This window comes from Anas acuta, chromosome 1 (genome assembly GCF_963932015.1).
Source record: "Anas acuta chromosome 1, bAnaAcu1.1, whole genome shotgun sequence".
Classification (NCBI taxonomy): domain Eukaryota; kingdom Metazoa; phylum Chordata; class Aves; order Anseriformes; family Anatidae; genus Anas; species Anas acuta.
Genome location: NC_088979.1, coordinates 97,818,408 through 97,833,744, shown reverse-complemented (window position 1 = coordinate 97,833,744; position 15,337 = coordinate 97,818,408).

Genomic DNA, 15,337 nt, shown 5'->3' with positions numbered 1-15,337 from the left:
CCCACCTCAGGTCTCAGTGCTCAATGATTTCATCATCCGAGAAAAGGAGGAGAGTTATGAAGAGTCTCTAACTTTTGTTTTCTAAAAAAATGCCTTTATAATGCCTCTGCATTAGAAGCATCTGTTTTTATTTATGAAGTTTTCCATATACAACGGGATATCACACATTTTCATTCTGGAGAGCTTATTCTTGATTAAAACAAAACAAAACAAAAACCCATAAAAGGAAATTAAAAAAAAGAAAACAACAAACAAAACAAAACACACACACAAAAAAACCCCTCATACCATGGAAGTGTCTCCAAAGCAAGTGAGACCAGGTGCCTGGCTCCTTGATGAGGTAATGTCACCCATGCTGGCCCTGGTTCAGCAAAGCACTCAAGCTCATCCATAAGCCCTGTTCACTCCAGTGGGCCATTAAGCCTGGGCTCACATTGGACTTTCTGTAACAGCTGTCGAACAAACTCATCGTACTGCCTCCCACACAATGATGCAGAGAGAAACCTGATTAAAGATGATGTAAGAGGCTACCAGTGAAAGCCAAGTGCTCTGTGCAACAACAAGTTTTATTGATCTCATAAAACTCAGGAACTCTTCTGTTAGCCAGCCACCTATTTTTGACTGACATATACAAACAACTAATTTACTATTCACATATATAGAGAAATAGATCGCGCTTGCAATAACTCCCAACATTTAAAGTATGCCATAATAGAAACATCAGCACTCTTCCAACTTGTGCAGCTACATAAACCTTGTCTCTCGGTTGGATATATCTAAGGGCATTTATGCTGCCAAGGGTTGCTCTGGCTGCTGGCTGCTCAGTGCTATTGCAGCAGAGGCAGGGATGTCAGAGGACCTCTGTGAGTGGTTATGGTGCTCAGTGCAATCCCAAATTGCCAGAAGAAACTCTCTTCTCTCCATCATCAGTGATCACTCTTTCATAGCTCCCTAATATTTGAGCTGGGAATGAACCTTTGCAGGTTTTAAAGTTGTGCTGCTTTTAAGACAATATTCAGGAGATGTGAGAGTTCCATGTTGACAGTATGGAGAAAAACAAGGCTGTAGCAGAAAGTGACTTAGAATGGTGGAGAGAAAGAGGATGAAATAGGGAAGTCCCACTCTGATATATCACCCATTTAAGGCATTATTATTACCTGTTTAATTATACTTACTCATTTACAGAATTGCTCTGTTTCATTTACAGTTACTTTGTTTCATTTCTCTTGGCCTGGTTGTGCAGAAGGCTAGCTAGTTCCTTGTCAGGTTTCAACTTCAGCTGAAATCAGATACTAGAGGAAATGAATTGGATTTATGCATAGAAGGGTTGGTCAGGCAGGATCTATGTTTATTAAAGCACTGTCTGGCAATTCTCATAGGGTGTCTTTATACCTTGTAAACTTCTAAAACAAAAGGACATTCAAAATAAAGTAAAAAAATACAACAGGGTTTACAGGTTCATGCATTTATCCATCTCCAATCCTATAATCCATCCTTCGGTGGTGACTTGCATGATTCTGGCCTGATTCTACAACTCTTTTCATATGGAAATACGTATGCTTGTATGAATAACTGTTTAAAATCAGTGCTGGTTTTTATTATATGGTTTATGCATTTCAGAATTGGACCTTCTGAGAAAAAATCTGTATTGTTTGCAGATAAAGTATTCAAGACAGAAAAGGATTACTTACAGACAAATAACCAAATGGGAGACTATATATGAATTTCTTTCATATGAGGAAAACAGTGCAGATATAATATTTCTGGGGTGAAAGGAAAATACTTTAAAAAATATTCACTTGAATTTAAAGCCATAAAAATTAGCCTTGGAGAACCATGAAGTAGTCATCCATTCCACATTTCTGTTGAGGTTATAGATTGTAACGAGAAAGAACGAAAGGGAAACTTTGTCTGGTGTTAATTAAGTTTACTAACATAAAAACACTTTTGTTAGTTGTTGATTAGTTCTTACATTCTTAGAAGAAAAAGAGTCTGTTACTATATGGCCAATAAAGGATACCATCAGCATGTAATTTCTTTAAATATTTGTCTTCTTAATGTATACAATGCTTTTCCATTTCTAATCCAAAGATTATTGTTGAATGGGTATCCCAGTATGGAAAACTTATAGTGAGCAGGCAATTACATTTTTATTTGCTTTTAATTGCTACTACTTATTCTATTCAAAAAGATATTATTTGAACATGTTAGACTCTCCAGCCCAGCAACGTTATCTGTTATTCAGAACAGATAATTTATGAACAAGCACAGATTACATTTCAGGTGAAATAACTACAAATCTGTAGTTTCTAATGACATGGTTTTGTTGAAGAAAAAGTATTTTGGAATTAGTTACCTGAAATGCAAATTTGACTGTGATACCAATAGAACCTTTTCACTAGAAATAATTTATTCTATGACAATCAGATTATCTTCTGAGCCTGAAAAGAAAAACAACTTCTCATTCCCACTAAACTGGACACCAAACACTGAATTTTCACCTTTCTGCTACTTCTGGCCCAGTTTCTGGAATAAATTAAGCCATAGAAGCTTTAAATAGGGAGGGCTCATGGTGTCTGAGCTTGCTTAGTGAATTGCTTGAAACAACAGACTCTTGGCATCAAAAATTATTTGAGATGCTCTTTCCATTGTAAAAAGGATTAATAATAACAAAATATTGCTATTTAATGTCTCCAGAGTCCTTAAAGCATGGAAACACTGTGTAGATGAGGTAGAACCCTTCACTACTCCCAGCATTCAAAACCCTGCTGGGTACTCATAGTCTTGGAAATGTCTGCTTTTAATTATGCACATTGCTGTTCTGCCAGATAGCAGGTGGAATAGCTTTCAATTCAAGAGGGAGCTAATATAAACTCCTCTCAGCAAATTCTCTTTAAAAGGATTCTCTTTCAAGGCTGCCTGTATGAAGCTGAGATTCTAGATATGCTCACAAGAATATTCTTCTCTCAGCTAATTGCACAAGAAACAAAGTCTTCTCATATGTACTGATAAAATTCAGTAAAACTTGAACTTCCCCTGCTCCTCTGTTATCTGTCTACTAACCAGATACATGTCTGCACTATAGTTTGGTGAAAAAACACTCTCTCTGTATCCACCTTGGCATAACTAATGCAGACCTGCCAGTAGTTTTCATTCATTCTCACCTTCAATTCAATCTGTTAGGGAATTTTTCTTCCTTGTATAGAAATTTTTTTCAGGTTTTCCCCGCATTGTCTATGGACAGAATGAACGCAGCTGCATACACGGCATGACTGAAAGCCAGGCATTCAAACTCCCTATTTTGTTACGAGTTTGCATGTGCCAAAGGGCTTTTGTCCATAGGGTACTTGTTGACAGACATAAGGAGGTAGAGGTTTGAAAATTCCTGGAGATATTATTACACTATACCAATAATATCTGTCAGGAATCAGGAGGAATCATACAGAATGAGTGTCTGATCCTCTAGAAGGACTTGAAATACTTTGGCAAAGTTTAGTTAGAGAAGACAGCTAATTATGGACTAAAAGAACATTTGTTTTTAAAGCCCTAAATCAAGAAAAGGCAGGCCCTATTGCTTTGCTGAATAAGTGTCAATTAAATTAAAACCGCAACCAAATGAAAATAACCAAATGTCCCCAACCTCCCATAAGCCTCTTTTCTCCTTGGTTTCATGCCCAACAGGTTTCTCTGGTGTGTATGGGAGAGGGAAGCTTGTAAGAAGACAATATGTGCTGAGCACAGCCACAACTTCTTCAAGTGTTAGTATTTCTCTTGAAAACCAAATGAAAAATGTAGGATACTACCACTCAGTAACTGAATTGTACTATGAGAACTATAATCACCAGTCCAGCTGGCTTCATGTTGACCTCTCAGCACTGAAGTGCAGCACATGAACCTTTCAGTTCAAGGTCTTGCTAGCAAAGTGGTAAAAACTCTCAATGGCATTTCTATAAAAACAGCAGACACTCTACACCACAGACTCATTTTTTATTCAGGAAGAAGCTTTCCCCAGAAAAGATAACTGATTCTTCTGGTACTATGAAGTGGTGGAAGGAGAATCTGGTTAGGAACTTACTACCTCTGTAATGGGTCTGTAATACAAACAGGTAAATAGCAAATGTAAGAGGGCAGGAGACTATCTGCATTTTGCTCAAGAAGACTGCTTTGAAACAAAACTAAGAAAAACATTTATTAACTTCAGTCTCATGAAGGTTATTACATTTCATTCCCTAACTCTCAAAATGTGAGTTTCTTATACGTATTATTAACATTTCTTAAAGCAAGCGATCAGCTCCCCAGCTATTGTACAGGGATGTTACTGTAAATTTTCACCAGTTGGGGATGTAGCCAAAAAACATCAAAGGAGGGCTTAGGTGGAGTTTAAGATGGGTATAAGCTATTTGCAAAGCCTATGGAACAGCTGGCATGCAATATAAGTGTGTTTCAACCAGCATATAGCAATGCTATGTCTGCTCCCCATATATGAACATCTTCCTGAATAGCCTGTTAATCCCCTCTATGACACTGAACACCATAAAAAGTATGAGACCCAGGCTAACTGAAGCATGCACAAGACTATGAAAATACTTGCATGTGGTAGTGATACCTAGCAATCTTAAAACAAAACAAAACAAAACAAAACAAAAACAAAAACAAAAACAAAACCACACAAAACCAATTTTGACAAACGTGAAGTAGAATAATAGGAATGATCCCATGACTATTGAAGGTTCTCTCTTACTTCAGTGTGGTCATGAAATATTGTATGACTGTAAGGCCCCTCAAGAGGCAGTACACCACCTTGACATTTAATACATTTACTGCGCAAGACCCTTCGTATAGTGACTGTGGTCACTTAGGTAGTTATTATAAACTATGTATAACTGTTGAAAAGAATATCAGATAAAAGTATGAACATTATTAAAATGGTAGGCAGTATTTCTTGACCATAGTCTTTTTTTTCTTTTTTTTTTTTTTTTTCCCCTATTTCAGAAATCATCTGTTAACTGCAGTATCGGAACACTTAATATAAGATACTAATGCAGCCAATTAAGAAGTAGTCCTTTATGCCCAGGTTGCTTCAAAGCATGTTCCAATACAAGAAATTTTTCCTGTGTCTGTCTTACACACCGAACAATAAGAGGAAATGATAAAGCTGGACACTGTGGCAAAAGGCTTAATGGAAGGAATGTGCTTCACTTCTCACCTGTCTTTCCCAAAATGTGCTGGCAGCCAAGTATGATATTTGAGACAGTTTCAAAAGAATGCTTCTCTTCTCAAATAAAATGAAGCTTTATTCAGATACTCTTTTTAATTCTGAAACCCAAAAGAGGCCACGTACTTAACATCCCCAGAAGCTGGGCTGGATTAGAATGGAAATACTGGAGCCAGCACATATGTTGCTACTTCTTTTGGCTCTCTCTCTTTTTTTTTTTTTTTTTTTTTTAAGTTAAGGTCATTATTAAATCAGCCAAAGGGTTCAGTTTTGCATGGTGCTGAGTGACCTGAAACTCTGGGAAGGCAATAAAAGTTGAGTAGTTGAGAGTGTTCAGCCTCTTCTGGGAGTCTCCATATGGTACCTGACAAAGCATACAACTTCCTGACATCTGCTGAAGCAGCAATACCTGCAAAGTGGTGACTCTGCTCAAAGAACTGGGGGAGCACTGGAATCTGACTATTTAAAGATGAACATCACAAATATCCCAATATATCAAATAGCTCCTGACATCTGTAGGCCAGAGAACTGCTTAGCATTGCTGTACTGGGTAAGAACAACCATAGAACTATATCTTTAAATTTAAACGGAAACAGACACAAGCGCATATCTTGCTCAAAAGTGCCCTCCAAATTTCCAGTCTGTGCAATAGGTTGCAAGCAAATCTATTGCCCTTGCAAAGAGGTTGTTCGAGACCAGAGAAGTTCTAGTATGTTACATGACTTGGAAATTATTTCTTTAAGTTCTGGAAAATAATCTAGAAAAAGCATGTAATGTCACAAAATTGTATAAGATAACATTTACATAGGTCACTGAGGAATTTCCCCAGATTTCCCAACACATTCTTTTTTTTTTTTTTTTTTGTTTCCCACACCTCCATCCCTTCAGAAAGCTATGTATTTTCACAGAGCAAAACTATACCCTGTAAACATGTGTTTTCCTTTTAAAACAGTAACAAAAATTTCTGTGATAAAACATAGACTTTCACATGAAAACTATTTTTTTTCATGGTTTTCAACATCAACAGATTTCAAAAATCAACAGATTTCAACTGTTTAAATTTTCTCTATGGCTGCCAGCATCTTGTTTTTATTAATTTTTCAGAATTGTTGATCTTGCAATAAAAAGTTTAAATTTTCCAGAGAAAATTTTCTTGTACACATCAGTCATTTTCAGTGAAGAGCAAAAGTATTCTCTCTTGCCCTGATCATATCTGTTTCATACTTATAGATCTCTCTTACAGAGGAAAGAGGAAAGTAAGGATAAATAAATGAGAATCAGAACCAGTCCAGCAAGAATGGCTTTACCACAACCCAGCTTCTTCCCCAGCCCCTCTACCAAAGCGTCTGACACTTCATGGCTTCCCCATCTATCAGTTTACTGTCACACCTTTAATTCCACAGCAAACAAGACTGGACTGTAACCAGAGGAAGACCAGAGCTCCATGTGGTCCTGCCCATCTCACAAGTCAATGAGACACAAGCATTTGTACCGTGAGTACTTGTGATATCAACTATTGCAAATCGTCATCATTTTGCATTTCTCTTTCCCCAGATCACCTGCAATCTAAACTGGATCACACTCAGTTTAAGATATTTAACAAAGAAAGAGAGAAAAGCATTTTCTACAATTGTATTTTGGTGTGGAGCTTCAGAATGTCTTTGAAACAAAGTGCTCTTGCTTGCCCTTGCTTACTGCACTTTGGTTCAGTTCTCAGGGGGGTTCAGCAACTGATTCATTTCAGAGGCACCTAAACCAGATGCTCTGTTCCAGTTGGACACCAATTATATTTCAGTTCTTAATGAATACCATAGCCCAAAGCAACAATGTGACCTTTTGGCAGATTCAGATGTGATGGGGATGTTCTGTGCAGCAGTGCAGACTAAATCTAGTCTAAAGTAAAAACCCCGTGTTACATGTAACAGGTAGGGAGGGGACTGAGCACCATTTGCCCTTACAGTGCCAAATTGTTTGCTAATCTAGGAGCAGACAGAGAATGTTAAACATATATTTGCATAATTGGACAAATAATTTCTTCTCTGCCGGGGAGTTTAAATTTTCAATTTTAAACACGCTAAAGCCTTTAATAATTATGACATGATTACTATTATTAAACCTCCATTATTTTAAATTTTGCTTCCAAGCACTTACTTACTACTGTTTACTATAAAGCGCTTTCATAGTCATAACTATAGTACTTGTCAACAGGTGCCTTTTACTATGCACTAACTCTGTCTGCTTTCACTGCACTCAATTCATTAGCACATTTTCTCGACACGATTGTGTGGCAATGAACTGAGAATGAAGCTCTGTTCTGCTTTAAGCATTCCAGAGCAGCCTAAGAGTTGAGTAATTTCTCTGGCTGTACCTCTCTATCATTTGGAAGCCTTTCCTCTCACCACCCCTTCCAGCTCTAAATGTTCTTGTGTTGTTACTCTTCGTTTTTTCCTTCTTTTTCTCATGTGGCTTTCTATGCAGTTACACCCTTCACTGGTGAGGTAAAAAGTCTATAATGTCATTGCAGATCTCCTTGCGATGGAGAGTGGCCAGCATCAGACACTGTCCCAAGGAGCTTTACTGGCTCAGCGAAACAAGGTCATACAGAACTCCTTCCAGTATTTCTTTTCCCATAGAAGAAGCTGCTCCCCAGAAGAACCATTTAAACCTGGAGAATAAAACATCTGGAAGATATACTTATATTGTGGTTTTAATTCACACACCACTTAATGACACACAAAAATAAGAAAACTTTTAGGAGTGCCTGCTTCTGATCTTGAGTACATGCAGTCATTGTGCATCAGCTGTATTTTTCTAACTTTTCTTTAAGAGTGAGTTGTCAAGTCTTTTAAATAGCTTCCTTTCTCACTGATAAACCATTTTCATATTTGTTCCTCAAACTGACCTTTGTAAATAATGAGGTATACGGCACATATAATATTTTAAAAATCTTTTGTGGACTTGCATGTTTCTTCATTTTAAAGATCTATTAACTCTTTTCACCTCTCACGGTCACTCTTTCCCTTGTAGTTGAAGAGGAAGTTGATTTGCATAAAGCAAACCTCAAGGATCCAGAAGTAGAAAAGTCAAATGCAACCCCACTCTTATTTGCTGATTACAACAGAAACTCACAAAACGTGTCACTCTTCAGGGGCAGTCCAAAATGGTAGGACTCAGTTGCCTAAGTGTAAGAAAGCTGTGCTATTGGAAATGTCTTGGACTTGCTGTGACATCCATGCAGGGCTGGCAGCACTAGAAAATGTCCTGTGGGAATCTTGTGTCCTTCTGGATCAGCACTTACAGACCAGGTGGGATCCCTAGGGCATCTTGAATGTCCCTAAACTCTGTGTTCAGGCCACTGAATCAGTACTGAAATGCAGCACTCACATTAAAGGAGGTGTGATTCTGATTCCAAAGTCTGTGGTGCTGTTGGACTGATGGAGAGAAGGGATACTATCTAGAGGAACCTGGACAGGCTTGAGAGGTGGGCCTGTGCAAACCTCTTGAAGTTCAATAAGGTTGTGCATGTGGGTCAGGGAAATCTCAAACACAAATACAGGCTGGGTGATGTGGGGATTGAGAGCAGCCCTGGGTAGAAGGATTTGGGAGTGTCAATGAAAAACTCAACATGAACTTGCAAGGTGAACTTGTAGACCAGAAAGCTAACTGTATCCTGCGCTGCATCAGAAGAAGTGTGGTGAGCAGACTGAGGGAGGTGATTCTTCCCCTCTACTCTGCTCTCATGAGACCCCACCTGAAATGCTGCATTCAACTCTGGGTCCTCCAGCATAAGGACAGGGACCTGCTGGACAAATTTCAGAGAAGGACCATGAGGATGATTAGTGGGCTAGAGCATCTCTCCTATGAAGAGAGGCCAAGAGAGTGTTGTGTTTAATGCAGTAGGCAGCTAAGCACTACATACATATTTGCTCACTCCCTGTCCCCTGCCCTCCCACTGGGAAGGTAAAACTCATGGGTTAAGATAAAGAAAGCTTAATAGGACAGAAAAAGAAGGATAATAACAATAATAATAGAAACAAGTAATGCACAGTGCAATTGCGTGCCACTTGCCGACTGATTTGAGTCAGTCCCCAGTCAGTGACAGCCTCATTGTCCAGCTCCCCAATTTTGCTGTTCCACATGACTACATATGGTATGGAATATCCCCTTGCCTGGTTTGAGTCAGCTGTGCTGGTTGTGTCTCTTTCCAGCTCCTTGTGAACCCACAGCGTCCTTGCTGGCAGGGCAGCATGAGAAGCTGAAAAGGCCTTGGCATAGTTTAAGCCCTGCTCAGCAACAAATAAGATATCAGTGTGTTATTGACATTATTCTTCTCATCCTAAATCCAAAACATAACACCATACCAGCTAATAGGAAGAAAATTAATTCTATCCCAGATGAAACCAGGACAGGGAGTTGGAGTTGTTCATCCTACAGAAGAGAAGGCTCTTGGGAGACCTTATAGTGTCCTTCTAGTACCTAAAGGGGGCCTACAAGCTGGAGAGGGACTCTTTATCAGGGAGTGTAGTGACAGGACAAAGTGTAATGACCTCAAACTAAGAAGGCTAGATTTTGATTAGGCATTGGAAGAAATTCTTTACTCAGAGAGTGGTGAGGCACTGGCACAGGTTGCTCAGAGAAGCTGTGGTTGCCCCATTCCTGGAGGTGTCCAAGGCCAGGCTGGATGGGGCTTTGAGCAACCTGGTCTAGTGGGAGGTGTCCCTGCCCATGGCAGGGGAGTTGGAATTAGATGATCTTTATGGACCCTTCCAACCCAACCCATTCTGTGATTCTACAATTCCTTCATTTCATAATTTTATGATTCTATGACTAAACTTACACTGATGACACTCCTGATAAAGGTAATGAGATAAGGACCAGTTTTTAGACTTCACAGGCTGAAAATAACTAGTTGGAAAAGTGAATAGGTAAACCATATTGATGTCTCACTATATTTTTAAACATATAAATCAACATAATTTCTCCTTTAAAATCATTATACTTCATAAAAACAAAACAAAACAAGAAACAATTCACTGTCTCTATTTTTTCATTCTTGTTTCTAATATATTAAGACACCCTCTTTCTATGTTGATCAGTTCCTGTCTATAATTATAAATGCTTGGAAGGTTTTATTTTTTTCATAGTTATGTTCTAGGACATACATAGTTTTAGGAGATAAAGGTATAAAAAAGTGATAAAATAAAAACACAAAACATTAAAAGAAATAAGTTTTTGCAATACTGGAGCTAATGAAGAAACAGAATTTTTCATAGCTCAGAACATAGAAGAACTGAATATGAATATGAATTAGAATATGGGTTCCTGGAAAGCCTATATGTTTTATGGAATGTTTAGCAAATACCTTATGCTCCATATATATCCCAGGTTCCATTACCTACTAGTACATTTTAAATAAGTAACTATAACTAAGCCAAGTAAATATAATTGATCATCACTTCTGATTGTGATTTGATTTTATGAAGAACTGCAGAGTTAATTTACAGAAGTCTTGTATTGTATGCATCCACTTTTGGCTTTGAACTTACTACCTCTGTGACAACATAGAAAGGTTATTTTCAAAGCTGGTAAGGCAGTAAAACATAAACTTTCATTATAAAAACCTGAAACAGATTATTTGTTTTTCAACAATGAAAAATTAAAAAAGAAAAAAGTTAATACTGACCATTGCTTACTAAGACCTTTAAAGGTCATTTCCTTTTCTTGTCTGATTTCTATTCATTGAAAGAAGTGGAGTAAATGAGGAAGCATTAATTTGTGTACCTTTATAGCAATAAAAGGTATTTTCTAGATGCAACTAATCTATCACTAAAAAAGGAGTTGCTTTGTTTTTTAAGCTTGAGAACCCCTGCTTTTTGATTAAATCTTGGATTAAGGCCTTCTGGAGGACAGAAAGAGCAATCAGTAACACTGAAAACCTGGATGATTTACAGGCTTTATGGAAACTGCAGAGGGGTTAGGCAGTGGGGCCAGTAACTCTCTTGTTTTATAACTTCTGCCTTGCTACTGGTGCTTGCAGCAAGAAACCATTTTATCAGGCAGGTGGCCCCAACAAAGAAGGGTCAGTTGGTGGTAATCTAATCTTTGAAAGAGAGAGTGTTTTCAGTTGCAGGGATGAGAATGATTCAAAAAGCTTCTCAGTGAGAAAATTAAGTAGGGACAAAAATCTATTAAAAATAATCTTGAAACAAACTAAATAATGGACAGAATTTGTCTTCTGTTAAAATGCTATGTGAAACTGCACTAGAAACAGTGATAATAGTTAAAAAATAGCTTTGATTATAAATAATTTCTCAAGTTGCCAACCTGTCTTAATAGATACTGCCTAACTCCATAAAGAGAGAGTGAACTGTTGTCAGATTTTCTGCTGCAGAAAATACTCTCCCTTTTGATTGTTCTGCTTTTCTTGGATGGCTTGGGAACATGATGAAGAGAAATTCTGCCTGGTGTATGGTGTGTGATTTCACAGACTCAGTGGGCCAGGAAACCTAGTAGCATTACCACATTATTGCCACCACTGAATCACATATAAAAAGATAAAACATATAAATCAAATGAAACGTTAAATCATCCTATCTGCATGTTGTTACTGAAATGTTCTTCACACACGGTTCACTTACCTTCAGAATAGAAATAGGTTCAGCAGTACAGGTCTAAAGACAATATATATACGGAGTTTGTTAAATGTAGTGGAGACCGTACTTATCATTCTATTTTAAAGCTCCTTTACCCACATTTTTACTGGGCAGTAGGCCCTGCTCTTACATCTATGAGTTATTTTATACATACTTTGTATAAGTCAGTGCAGCACAGTTAAAAGTGAGGAAAAATATGACTGTCTAAAAATTGGCAATAGCAGACAAGCCTAATTCCTGCCCCATATTAATTGTGAAAACACTGATATTCTGTTGGCTAGAAGAGGAGTACATTCAGCACTGATACATGCTTTTTTTCATGATCTTCATTTAGTTCTGTTTAGAACAGATGTTTTGTTTTAGTCAGGTACAAAATTCATCTATTTCTTTATGTGGAAGCTTTAGGCTTTACAAAATTAATTAACAATCAGTCTGTAATACTGACTAAGACACATATTCAAATCAGTAATCTGGAAGAGTGGTAGATGGTAAGGGTCTCAGCTCAATTAAAGCGGGAAGCCTGGACATGTCTGCTTTAGTGATAATGATTTTCTTGTTTTCCTTTCATTTTTTTACAGCTGCTTTCACTGAAAATTCAGATTAGGTCATCCACCAGACTCCAAGGTACGGAGACAGGCAAGACCAGAAGCAATATTGTAGTGGGTTTACGTGGCAAAGTTTTGATAGCAGGGGGCCATAGAGCTGTCTTCCATGAAAAGAATCCAGAAGCTGCCCCATGTTAGGTAAGGGGCCTGCTGCTAGCCAGAGCTGAGCCAATAAACAATGTTGTTTGTGCTGGTGAGAGCATATTTAAGAAAGGGGGAAAACAGAATCACAGAATTGTCTAGGTTGGAAGACACCTAAAGATCATTGAGTCCAACCTCTGAACCTAACACTAACAAGTCCTCCACTAAACCATATCGCTGAGTTCAACATCTAAACGTCTTTTAAAGACCTCCAGGGATGGTGACTCCACCACTTCCCTGGGCAGCCCATTCCAGTGCCTCACAACCCTCTCAGTAAAGAAGTTCTTCCTAATATCCAACCTAAAACACCTGTGGCGCAACTTTAGCCCATTCCCCCTCATCCTGTCACCAGGCACATGGGAGAATAGACCAACCCCCACCTCACTACACCCTCCTTTAAGGTATCTGTAGAGAGCGATAAGGTCACCCCTGAGCCTCCTTTTCTCCAGGCTGAACAAGCCCAGCTCCCTCAGCCGCTCCTTGTAGGACTTGTTCTCCAGACCAATCACCAGCTTTGTCGCCCTTCTCTGGACTCTTTCGAGCACCTCCATGTCCTTCTTGTAGCGAGGGGCCCAAAACTGAACACAGTACTCGAGGTGCGGCCTCACCAGAGCTGAGTACAGGGGGACAATCACTTCCCTAGACCTGCTGGCCACACTGCTTCTTATGCAAGCCAGGATGCCGTTGGCCTTCTTGGCCACCTGAGCACACTGCTGGCTCATATTCAGCCAACTATGCACCAATACTCCCAGATTCTTCTCTTCCTGGCAGCTCTCCAACCACTCATCTCCCAGCCTGTAGCTCTGCTTGGGGTTATTGCGCCCCAGGTGCAGGACCCGGCACTTGGCCTTGTTGAACTTCATGCAGTTGACCTCAGCCCATCGGTCCAGCGTATCCAGATCCTCCTGCAGAGCCTTCCTACCCTCAAGCAGATTGACACACGCACCTAACTTAGTGTCATCTGTGAACTTACTGAGGGTGCACTCAATCCCCTCGTCCAGATCATCAATAAAGATATTAAAGAGGACCGGCCCCAGTACGGAGCCTTGGGGAACACTACTAGTGACTGGCCTCCAACTGGATTTGACAAAACAACAACAGCAACAAAAAAACCTGCTGGGGAGAAGTAGCTGGGAGAGAGAGGAGTGAGAAACAGCTTTGCAGAAACCAGGGTCAGTGCACAGGAGTGTAAGTTCCCCTGTGGCCTGTGGAGAGGCCCTTGGTGGAGCAGGCTGTCCCCCTGCAGCCCATGGGTCCCACATAGAGCAGATCTCCACACTGCAGCCCATGGAGGAGCCCCCGGTGGAGCAGGTGGATGTGGCCTGAAGGAGGCTGTGGCCCATGGAGAGCCCCTGCAGGAGCAGGCCCTGGGCCAGAGCTGCAGCCTGTGGAGAGGAGCCCACGCAGGAGCAGGGGGTCTGGGGGGAGCTGCCGCCCACCCATGGGGGACCTGTGCTGGAGCAGTTTTCTCCTGGGGGATGGATCCCGTGGGACGGAACCATGTGGGAGCAGTGCTTGAAGAGCTGCTGCCTCTGGGCAGCCCCCGCAGGCTCAGCTGGGGAAGGACGGCATCCCAAGGGAGGGACCCCACGGGGAGAAGGGGCAGAGAGGGACCGAGAAGGAGTGGCAGAGATGAGGTGTTAGGGACTGACTGCAGCCCATTCTCCATTCTCCTGTGCCTCTCGGGAGAAGGAGGTGGAAGAGGGTGGATGAGGGGAAGGTATTTTTATTTTATTTCCTTTGTTTCTTACTTGTCTAGCTTGTTAGTAACAGGCAATAAATCTTACTATCTCCCTACTCTGAGTCTGCTTTGCTCGTCACGATAATTGTAGAGTGATCTGCCCATCTTTATCTCAAACATTGAGCCTTTTGCATTGTATTTTCTTCCCCTTTTCCTTTGAGGAGAGAGAGAAAGAATTTGCAGCAGAGCTTGGTTGCCCACCCAAGTAAAACCACAACAAATATTCAACCATCACAGCTCCCTTCTCTGCAGCAGAATGTTCTGAATCCCAGCTGACAGGCAACACCATCAAAATTTCCTGAGGAAGGTCCAATTTAATTCCTAGCTTTTTTTGAGAAAAAAAAATCACCTTTTCAGTCAGCAACACCACTGACATCTTCCGAGAATAGGTCCCATGGAACGGTGTAACTAATTCTTGAGCAATTGCAAATGACTACTATCCTTTGCAAGAATATGTTCCATATTTCATGAAAAACACTTAATTCTGCCAACGACTGAGAGCTGCACAAGTTGCCCAGAGATGTTGTGGAGTCTTCCTCCTTGGAGATAATCAAAAGCCACCCGGACATGATCCTGAGTAACCTGCTCTAGGTGGCCCCGCTTGAACAAGGGGGTTGGACCAGGTGACCTCCACATGTCCCTGCCAACCCCAACCATTTAGTGATTCCCTGATTCTATGATATTTGGTGATTTTCTGTCACTCTGCAAGTGCATTCCATGAAAACACAGCAATGAGCTGTGAGGTACTTAACAAGGGTTAAAAGCCTTTCGAGGGCATATATCCCTCTCCCCGGACCTTCCGTGAAACATATACATATATATCATCCTTAAACGTTACCCTAGGATGCTCTTTGAAGGACTGCCTAAAATCATTATCCTCCCATATCTTGAGGTTTATGTGATTTAATTTGTGTGGGTCTCTTAAGAGCTATGCCATCAAGCATGGATATTAAAAGTCTTTCACTGGTACCGACAGTGATGT